Below are 9,642 nucleotides of genomic sequence, written 5' to 3' on the forward strand. Positions count from 1 at the left end.
TGAAGATGCTCAAAAGCATTTCTTTATCAGGTCTATTTTAACATTAAACATAAAATAGGGGAGGTTGTTTAAAGAAATGTATTCTCTACAGTGAAAAATACAGGACAATCAATCTCCGTTATATAGGTTACTGATATTCTGTTTCGTGTTAGATACTATTTTAAATATCCAGTAAGTCATTTGCAATAAATGTGTGATAGGATTAAAACCATTCTTGACTGGTAACTTGGGAGTATGCCATGGCTTTTGCCAATACAGATGTGATTCTACGGTATATTGTAGATTAATCTCTGATTAAGTTCCCTACCAAAGATTGTATCAGTAAATCAAAAGCACCTAGTAACTCAGTGCTTACAAAATCCATTTTACTGGAAAATCTGGAGGATTAAAATGATCAGTTAATAAATTTTCCACATATTGTGTGGACTTGTGGATGATATTCCTGCATCAGCAACACGTATTGTCACCAGGTTTAGCAGCAGGTTACCTGCGGCAGCTAGTGCATACATGGCCAAGGTTCTGAAGTGAGAACGACATTTCTGTTTTTTCAAATTATGTCTTGGAAACAGCTGTAAGAGAGACAAAATAAGGTATTTATATATGCCACTGGATAAATGTTGGATGTGCATGGCCTTTTGGACTTCTTTCCTTGTAAGAATGGATTGATGGGTTTTCTTTCTGACACAGACACACACACAGCAGCCCAAAAGGACATCAGATGCTCTTGGGATGTCCTCCTTGTGGCAGGCTGGTATCAGTGATCTACTGCTTCATTGTGATGGGACTTTTGCCTATACAGGACCGTAATACAGTACCACAATTTAGCAGATAAAGGCTGAAGACTTCATGTTAAACAGAATTAAAGTGGTTCACATACATATCTCATTTTTTCTTAAAAAATATTTTGAAGGAGTGATCTTGCATCCCTCAATGAAATGTATTTAGAAAAAAAGATGATTGAACCTGCAGATATACATATATATATTGTGTGTGTGTCTGTATATTTATGTGTGTATATAATATATATACATATACACACACACATGCACACATGGATACGTAAACACACACATATCCAGTGCTTTTATTCTGTGATTTTTGGCTTCATGAGTAAGGCAGAACTTGAAAAAAACTGTGAATCTTTTTGAAGTGTTTTTAGGAAGTTTCCAACCAATTTATTCCAAATTCTTTAATAAATTTACATTTTAACATCCCATTAAAGCATAATTATTTTGAACAACCAAGGAAGGAAACTCTATTAAAAACAGAGCTAACATTTAAAGCACTGATATAAAATGTTTGTTATTTTCATATAGTTATTTACAACTGTGTACTGGCTGAATTAATGAGTTAATTTATTACCTGTATATGAGTATTTATTGTTGGTGTCATTATTATGTGACTGTAATTTTAATTAATTCCTCGGCAGAGTGTTTGTGATTTCTGTGCAGAACATTAAATGTCAAATAGACTTTCTTTGTCGCCTCATTTGTAAATATTAGAGTATTTATACACAGGAAAGAGAAATTAGTAACAATTACTGTAAGAGATCTATTGCATATGCTAAATGAAAGCAGAGTGCAAAAACCCTACCGTGTTAAGATTTATACTATTTTGGATTCTTTCTTCATAAGGTAGACTGTGTGTAGGACACCTGATCAAATGCAAAAAAAAAAAAAAAACACACCACACATGTATCATTTCTGTATATGTATGTGTGTCTGTGTCTATTTAATGGTGTAATACTTAAAGAATACATTATCGAAGAGTACTTTCTACAGTGATATTCAGGAAGAAAGGATCTGGGGCAGGCAGCTGCAGTCACATCATTGGTGATTAAGTGATTCTGTATGCTTGTTTTATTCCTATGTAGATTAGTGAGAATCACTCTTCAGACTGAGTCTATCAAGAGTCCTCACTTTCTAATGTATTTTCAACATAACAATGTCATGGGCTTTTCAAAATCTGAGCATATGAATCAGAACTTTTTTCTGCTTTTCAAGTATGCATTATGTCAGTAGAGGAAGTTCCATGTATTTACTGGATTAGCACTGAAAGTCTAGATACTACCCCATGCCTTAACAGTGGCAGCAGTAGTAGGAGTAGTAATAGTAGCATGGCCCTGGAGGTCTGGTTTGCATCTTAAACTCATGCTAATTCTTATTGCATAACTGATAAGCCATTTTTATGTATCCAAGCTCTGAAAATTCTATTCTAAAAATACCATAAATGAAAATAAGAACTAAGAAAGGTGTGGTATGCTAGATGAATATTTTCTGGAACAAATTCTGTATCTGAGGTACTATATGTTTTCTGTCTGCTGAAAAGCTCATTACAATCACTGTAAGTCTTTCTATCACTTCAGAGGGGTTTAGACAAAACTCTTGCTTCTTGCAATTTTGAAGTTAAATTTTCCATTCAACAAGCAAGGCTTGAAAAGACTGGTGCTAAAATTTTGAAAAAATGTTGAAGCTGTAAGTAATTACCGCAGTGCTGTTGACACCCTGTAATCATTGTGAAGTCTCTTACACTTCTTGTACTGGCCCAGAGTAGAATTTTACAACTGAATTAAATAAGCTCTTAAATATACTGAAGATATTTTAGCAGAAATGCCAGTGTCCCTTTCTGAGGTTGTCGAAGGCATTAATATGAATCTGTAGGATAAAGCTATATCCAATTTTAGGTGGAAGTATTTGATAGTGAATTATAATAGGAAACTCCTAATTTCTATTCAGAGTTGTCATCCTTCTTTGATTGATTTTTCTAACTCATTAGAATTTTTATTATCCAATTAAAATACTGTATTCCTACCATCAGTCAAAATTTAAAATAATAGATATAAAATACAGGTTGGGTAATGCCATTTAATTAAAACAAAAAATTGAAAACATACATACTTAGAAGTCTACCATCATTTTGGATTGATGAGATAGCCTAAATGTAATTTTTTTGTATTCCATATTTTAAATCTTAACATAATTATAATAGGTTAAATCTTTTAATCTTTATATCTAATTTCCATTTTACATTTATATTCATAAACAATCCAGGAGATGCCAATAGCTTTATATAATGCTGATTGCAAAAGAAAATCTTATTTCTCACAGCAGAAAAATCCACCCACATGGAATCCTTTGAGTGGTCCAGATAATGACCTTCTGTATTAATGAAGCTCATTTTCATGGTAAACATTCTTATTTTGTGTTTTCCTTCCTTGGTGCTTATCTCAGCCTTTCATTTGCAGATTAAACAGGACACTGAATATGGGATTTTTTTCCTGTAGAAACTTCTTTAATTTTTTTTTTGATCCAAGAGCATTACAGATCAAAATGTTGATGTTTCATGAATTCCCCCATACTGATGTTCATATTATATTGCAGTATATGGTTAAAAAGAAGCCAACACAGGCATATTACAATGTTGAAGGGAATAAGAAGAAATTTCTTTAAGCTCTCTCAGCTCTCTTCTAAGATTAATGCAGTGGTCAAGACCTATATGAAGAGTGTTCAGTTCACAAAGTTGCCTTGCAGTTCCTGGAAGAGCTGATATCTTCATACCAATAGCAGTGTAAACACACACTGAAGTATTTAATTAATTTTTCAAAACTTTTTCAGAATCTGAGCCACAGATCTTTCAAGACTTCCTTATTAAGTGGCAAGTTTAATCTGCATGGGTGTATAAATCCACACATGTACACAGAGCCAGAGAAATTCCAGTAGCAGTAGAAAACCAGAGCTGGTCTTGCATTTCACTAACTGTATCCCAGTTACTCATATTAAATTCTAGAGTGGGAAGGGGAACCAGTTTGGCGATTTAGCCTGGCCCTCTGCATAGCATGGGCCTTTGAGCTTCCATAAATTAAGACTGGTTTGACCTGGAGCATAATATTATGGTAGTACTTAGTTCCCCTCCAGAGCTGGGGGACCATTGTTCTATGCCAGGACTTGCATACAAAAGACAGATCTGCCCTGAAGAGTTTCTAGTTTAAATAGACCTGACAAATACTAGGAGGAAAGAGCTGTTATTCATATTCGCATTTTATACCTGGAAAACTGAATCATAGAAGATGTTATGGAAAGCCCATAAAAGTCAGGGAAAGGCTTCCAGTGACTTCGATGGATCTATGATATTATATCAGCAAAGCACTTAGGGACATGCTTAAATGATTGTCTGACTCTAAGGCCTGTTCCACACAAGGTTTGCAGAATAGGCTGAAAACAGTACTTCTGGCGCCAGTACTGAACGAATTACCCACAAATCCTGTAATTTTGCCAAACAGTAAATCTATTTATGGAGGCCTATTTGGTCTTTCATCAGTTAGATGATCCCTTATGTATGGAAACACGCACCTTGCATTTCAGTTAAAGACCGCAGATCTGATTTGTAGCCTATGAAAATCAATTCGGTTCTTCAATAGACTTTGCACGGTGACCCCAGGGAATTTTAATCATTGATACAAGAATTCCAGAATTGATCTAGTGTTTAAGAAAGCATTTCTTCCTTGCTACCACAGAAAATACTGTTTTTCTATCAGCCTCAGAAATGTCTTACTCATTCTCTCTGAGTAATACAAAGTAAAGTAGGTCATAATCTGGGGCATCTGATATCAGTTGTAGTGAGTCATGTATGCAGCAGCCAAGGGCAATTTTCTCCCCACCAGCACATTCTTCAGATCTCCATTGCATGGTCTAAATTCAGACTCACCATCGATGTCAGTAGGAACTCAGCCTGTGCTGTAGGTACAGATTGTGCAGGGAGGGAAATGGACAGTCGATGGGGAAGTGGGAAAGGAACTGTAATTAAAATGAGAGGGTATGGTGTTATGGTGGCATTTATTAGCATCAGTAAACATTATTAATCATGCAAGGAGACAGAACTCATGCAATGCCTAATCACACACACACACACAAAAGATCCTTCTTATCCCAGAATGTCTATCACCTGGTATTTTCATTTGGCCAGATGAGATTGGTCTGGAGTAGAAAAATATGTCTCTGAGGCACCAGTCAAATTTGTGGTTTTGGCTAGAGATACCTATACAGATGCAGTAAGGGGAATGAGAAAGGAAAAGAAAGCAAGGTCAGAATCCATTGTCATTCTCACAGGGGAAGGGCATAGCAGATGCTGTGGCAGCCTTGATCACTGAAGAGGTGGAAGGAAAAGAGAAATGACAAAAACCAAGCCAGGGCCATTGGCTCAAATGGATTCAGAGCACACTGCTCTGTTGAAAATCATTTCATGAGAGCAAGTGTCAGAGAAACAACTACACGGAGGGCAATGCAGGGGAGAAAAAGTGCCCTTGCAATTGAGCAACCACAGTGTTGAGTTCTGTCCATGAATGAGAAATACTTTTTTTCCTCCCTGAGCTCCCCATTGTCAGTAGGAAGGAATACATGAATGCCTGTGTATAGCTGCGATAGCTTCAGCCACCTGATCACCACAGTAGTTGAGAAGATTTAGCATTCAAATAACTCACCTGTCCTTCAGAAATCTAGTATGTCTCCAAAATATATATCATGTAGGTGACTAATTTAATAGAAACTCTTTACTAAAGTTAACAGTAAATATGTAACTACTCATGCAAGACAGGAAATTGCAAGTTTAGGACTATAACATTATTTTTAGTATGTTGTGTTAGATTATAAGTGACACCAAACATGAGTGATCTGAAGCTCTAGGTACAGTCAGTGCTGCAGTTGTAAGCAGAACTGGTTGCATTACAGATGCAGTCTAAGCCAGGACTTTGAATTTTGTTGCTGTCGGGGTTGAAGTGGAAGCCTTACTATCATTATAATATTAAATGTTTTTGTTACAGTGTCCAAAGCAAATGTTGTCTCACTGGATGCACAGCAGCTCTTTAAGAAAAGCTTCATCTTGCGTGTGGTGCTTAAGGGTAAACCTTGCAAATTTAATTTACTTAAAAATCACTTTCACTATTGGAGACAGATCAGTGGGAATGCATAAGTAAGCATTTTTCAGTTTTACAACAGGTAAATAAAAGAATCTTTAATGGTCTTGTTTTGAAAGAAACATTGTTCATGTGATTCCTTTTTTACATAATGGGAATCTGTCAGTTTTGCCTCAGTTTATATTGAGTATTTCTCCATGCCCTGGTGACTATAGCTGGTCAGAACACCTGCATCTGGAAGCTCTATTAACTTGTTTTAGCAACTCTGGTTTGTACATTTGCCTGTTGCTGCTATGTCTTTGCAATTAACTTAGGGTCACTACTAAAAGAATCTGTAATTCCCCTTTTCTGAACGCTTTACTTTCTCATTTACTAACACAAATCTCCCTTAGTTGTCAATCTTCCTTAAAAATCCTTGTCTCTTTTTCTGGACTTGGATAAATGTTAGTGAATTCCAGGTCCTTTTGCTTTCTCTCATTTTAAGCAGTTCTCCAAAACATGCCATAATGTTCAATGGCAATGATGAGCCTCTTACTTCTCAACCTCTGAAGAAGAGCTGGATAAACGTCCTCTGAACCTGTATGGTTTTATGAGTGCCACTGGTAGGTAAGGAAACACTGCTGAGTTTGAACAGAAAATGCCTCAGTTCTTATCTGTTGTGAGTGTATTTGGTAGGATGCAATCTCTTGTGTCCAGAAAAAAAGTCCTTTAAGGTTTGAATGTTACTCAGTACAGGGTCTTCAAAACTACTTGAGCATATCTACATTGCCAATAGCAATAATCATTTGCGTTAATCATGTGGAACCTTTGGCTGCTAAAGAAAATATAACAGAGGTTGGAAACTTGGAACTCTACCAGTTTAGAGACCATCCTTGCTCTCTACAGGGGAAAGGCCATCTGTAAGGATAGAAAAAAATGCTTTCTGTTGACATTGATAAGAACTGGAAAACAAAGATCGACATTGTTTGGATATTAGAATGTCCAGAGATTTAGATGAGTGTTGTATATTTAATCCTGAGGGTTTATGGTAGCAAATATGCAGTGTGATGAGTCAGATGATCTGCTTTTTGGGTAAGCAGGTGTGGAGATGCAGCCCTCTAGGGAATTCCACCCTGTGTGTTTTTTCCTGGGTAGCAGCAGAGATCTTTAGCTAGAGGAAGGCTCAGCAAAGCAGTGTGTAATAACCAACACTGCCATCTTGTGAGCAAAACCTACCCCTACATATTAATACAAGAATTACGGTAAGAGTAACACAGCATACATATATATGCTGTTTCATTTTAGGAGTATCCAGGTCTTTCTGAGAATCTAACTGTTCAAAATGCCAGAAATTTAGATTGTTTCCTTTTATGAATAGACTCCCATGCTAGACATGTCCCTTGAACTTGTAGGCAGGACTGTTTGGTAGTTTATTCTGTAAATCAATACCTGCTATAAAATACAGTACTATAGCAGTACTTTACCTTCTTGTGCCCCCCGTGACCTTTCCTCTTTTCTTTCTTATGGTCGTTCAACAAGTAAGAATATGCAAATTCACCATGAAAGGCATTTTAGCAAATAATAGTCAGTCCTACTTTATAAAGAATGATTTATGATATTATTTCTGTTACTCATTATTGGCTCCATTCCTTGAGATGATGAAGCACCTATCTTTATTAACCTCAGCTAGCTGAAAACGTTTCATCTATGAGTTTTTTTGAAGAAATGCATCTCGGTAACTCATGATGGAAGGCATCTGTGCTGACCCATCAACATTGCTATGATTTTCAGTATATTATACTTAATAACAAATAAACATCCTTAGCCAGAAACAGAATCCTGCACTGCAGCTTGATTACATCTGCAAAGAACAATGATTGCTCTGACTATTTGAATACAAAAACAGTGGGTGATGGCAAGCAAACACAATCTGTTTAAAGCCGAACTGGTGAAATACCTTCAATCCACAAACCAAGGGTTTATCGTTATTCCAAGATGGTGTGCTCTTCCCACTGATTGTAGCAATTGTCCCTAATCTTTCTCTCTAGTTGGGGTGATAGTGAATGTAGTGGCAGTTTCCTCTAGAAAATGCAGCTGAACTTTTCAAAGCAAAAATGAGGCAAAACATCTTCATATAAGATTACTGGAACATGCAGTCAAGAGAAATTGCTTTTGTGGATTTCTTCATGTCAAGGCTGGGTACTGCCTGGAAGATACTGTTTTGTCAAATATAACTATTGTGCTCAAGTAAAATGAACATGAGTAAAACTCTACTGTGATACACTGTTATTATTTGCTTTTAAATCTGTTTTAAAGAACTAATTGATACTTCCAAATTTAGTTTTAGGGAATAATCCTTAAGAATGAACAAAGGTATTGTAAAGCTTCGTACAACAGACTGAAACCTTCGATGACAAATTGATTTGTACCTCTGTTACATTAGTAGCCTCAGTGTTTTGAGGGCCTATGTGATTCTCACCAATATTGATTTGATGCTCTGGATCAGCAACAGGTCAGCCTAGATGGATCTCTAATAGATATCTCCTGGGAGGTCACAGTTTGTACAGTACATGTAGCAGCATTCAACTTCAAAGGCATACTAGAATTTTAATGTGTAAATATTACAATAACAAGATTTTATGGAATAGCTAGATTCTTCCTCCTTACGGTAAGGAAAAAGAACCCCAAAACACACAAAACAAAACAAACCCTAAAAAAGACAAAGGAACGAATGAGGCTGAATCAATCTACGAGTTCAGTTCAGCATGTTTTTCTTGGGATTTTGTTAGTTGTCAACATGACTTTGAAGTTGTAACTTTTTTCACAGATAAAAAATATGTGATGTTGAAGCAAAAGAGTACCTGTATCTTTAATAGTAGGTGTTGAAAATGTAACTTCAGCTAGCCAAAGGCTGCTCTGAGATTAGCCACATTTTATGTGGCATCTGACGTGATTCTAAGCATCTAGCTCAAACTATCTAAAATATCTTCATTAGCGTTCTCCTGTGTTCTTTGTCTTAATTTGGTTTTCATACAAATTTTAAAATAATTAAATAACATAAATTTGGAATGTTAAGCAATACTGATCTGGGAGACAATTTCAATTTTATTTATTTGTTTATTTGTCTATTTATTCATTCATTCATTCCTTTTGCCAGTCATTTCCTATTCTTTACTCAAATGTAGAATAAAATCATTTCCCTTAATGTGTTCTGCACTGGAGGTGTTTACTGATCTCAGATAAATTGTCTTTAGCTAATTAATCTTCTTTGATGAGGATCAGTGATAAGAGTGAAAGTCTTCTATGAGACTATAATAATCACAGATAATTAAAGAATTTGTCTATACCACCTGTAATGATCACAATCTGTAGCCTTTCTGAAGAATCTATTGTTTCAAATGTTCTTCACTGTTTTTCCTGTGACCAGGATATTGTTATTGTAGTGTTGTGTTGTGATGTAGACAGCAAGAATTTTCTTCATTAGTGCTTGGTTGATTTATACACAAACACATACATATACAGTATATATAGCTGATGCAATACCCAAAGGGAAAGAGAGTAACAAAACAGACATTTTGGTGTGTTTGTTGTCAGGAAATGTCATGATTCATCTTTCATGAGCATCTGCAAATATGCATCTGCCAAATCTATTTTACTAAAAGCTTGTTCTCAGCCAAACATATTCTCACCCCAACAGTACAACATTTTTGACTGACAAGTAGAAAAGGATTAATGATTACTTTAATGTCTCTATA

This window comes from Strix uralensis, chromosome 9 (assembly GCF_047716275.1).
Source record: "Strix uralensis isolate ZFMK-TIS-50842 chromosome 9, bStrUra1, whole genome shotgun sequence".
NCBI lineage: Eukaryota > Metazoa > Chordata > Aves > Strigiformes > Strigidae > Strix > Strix uralensis.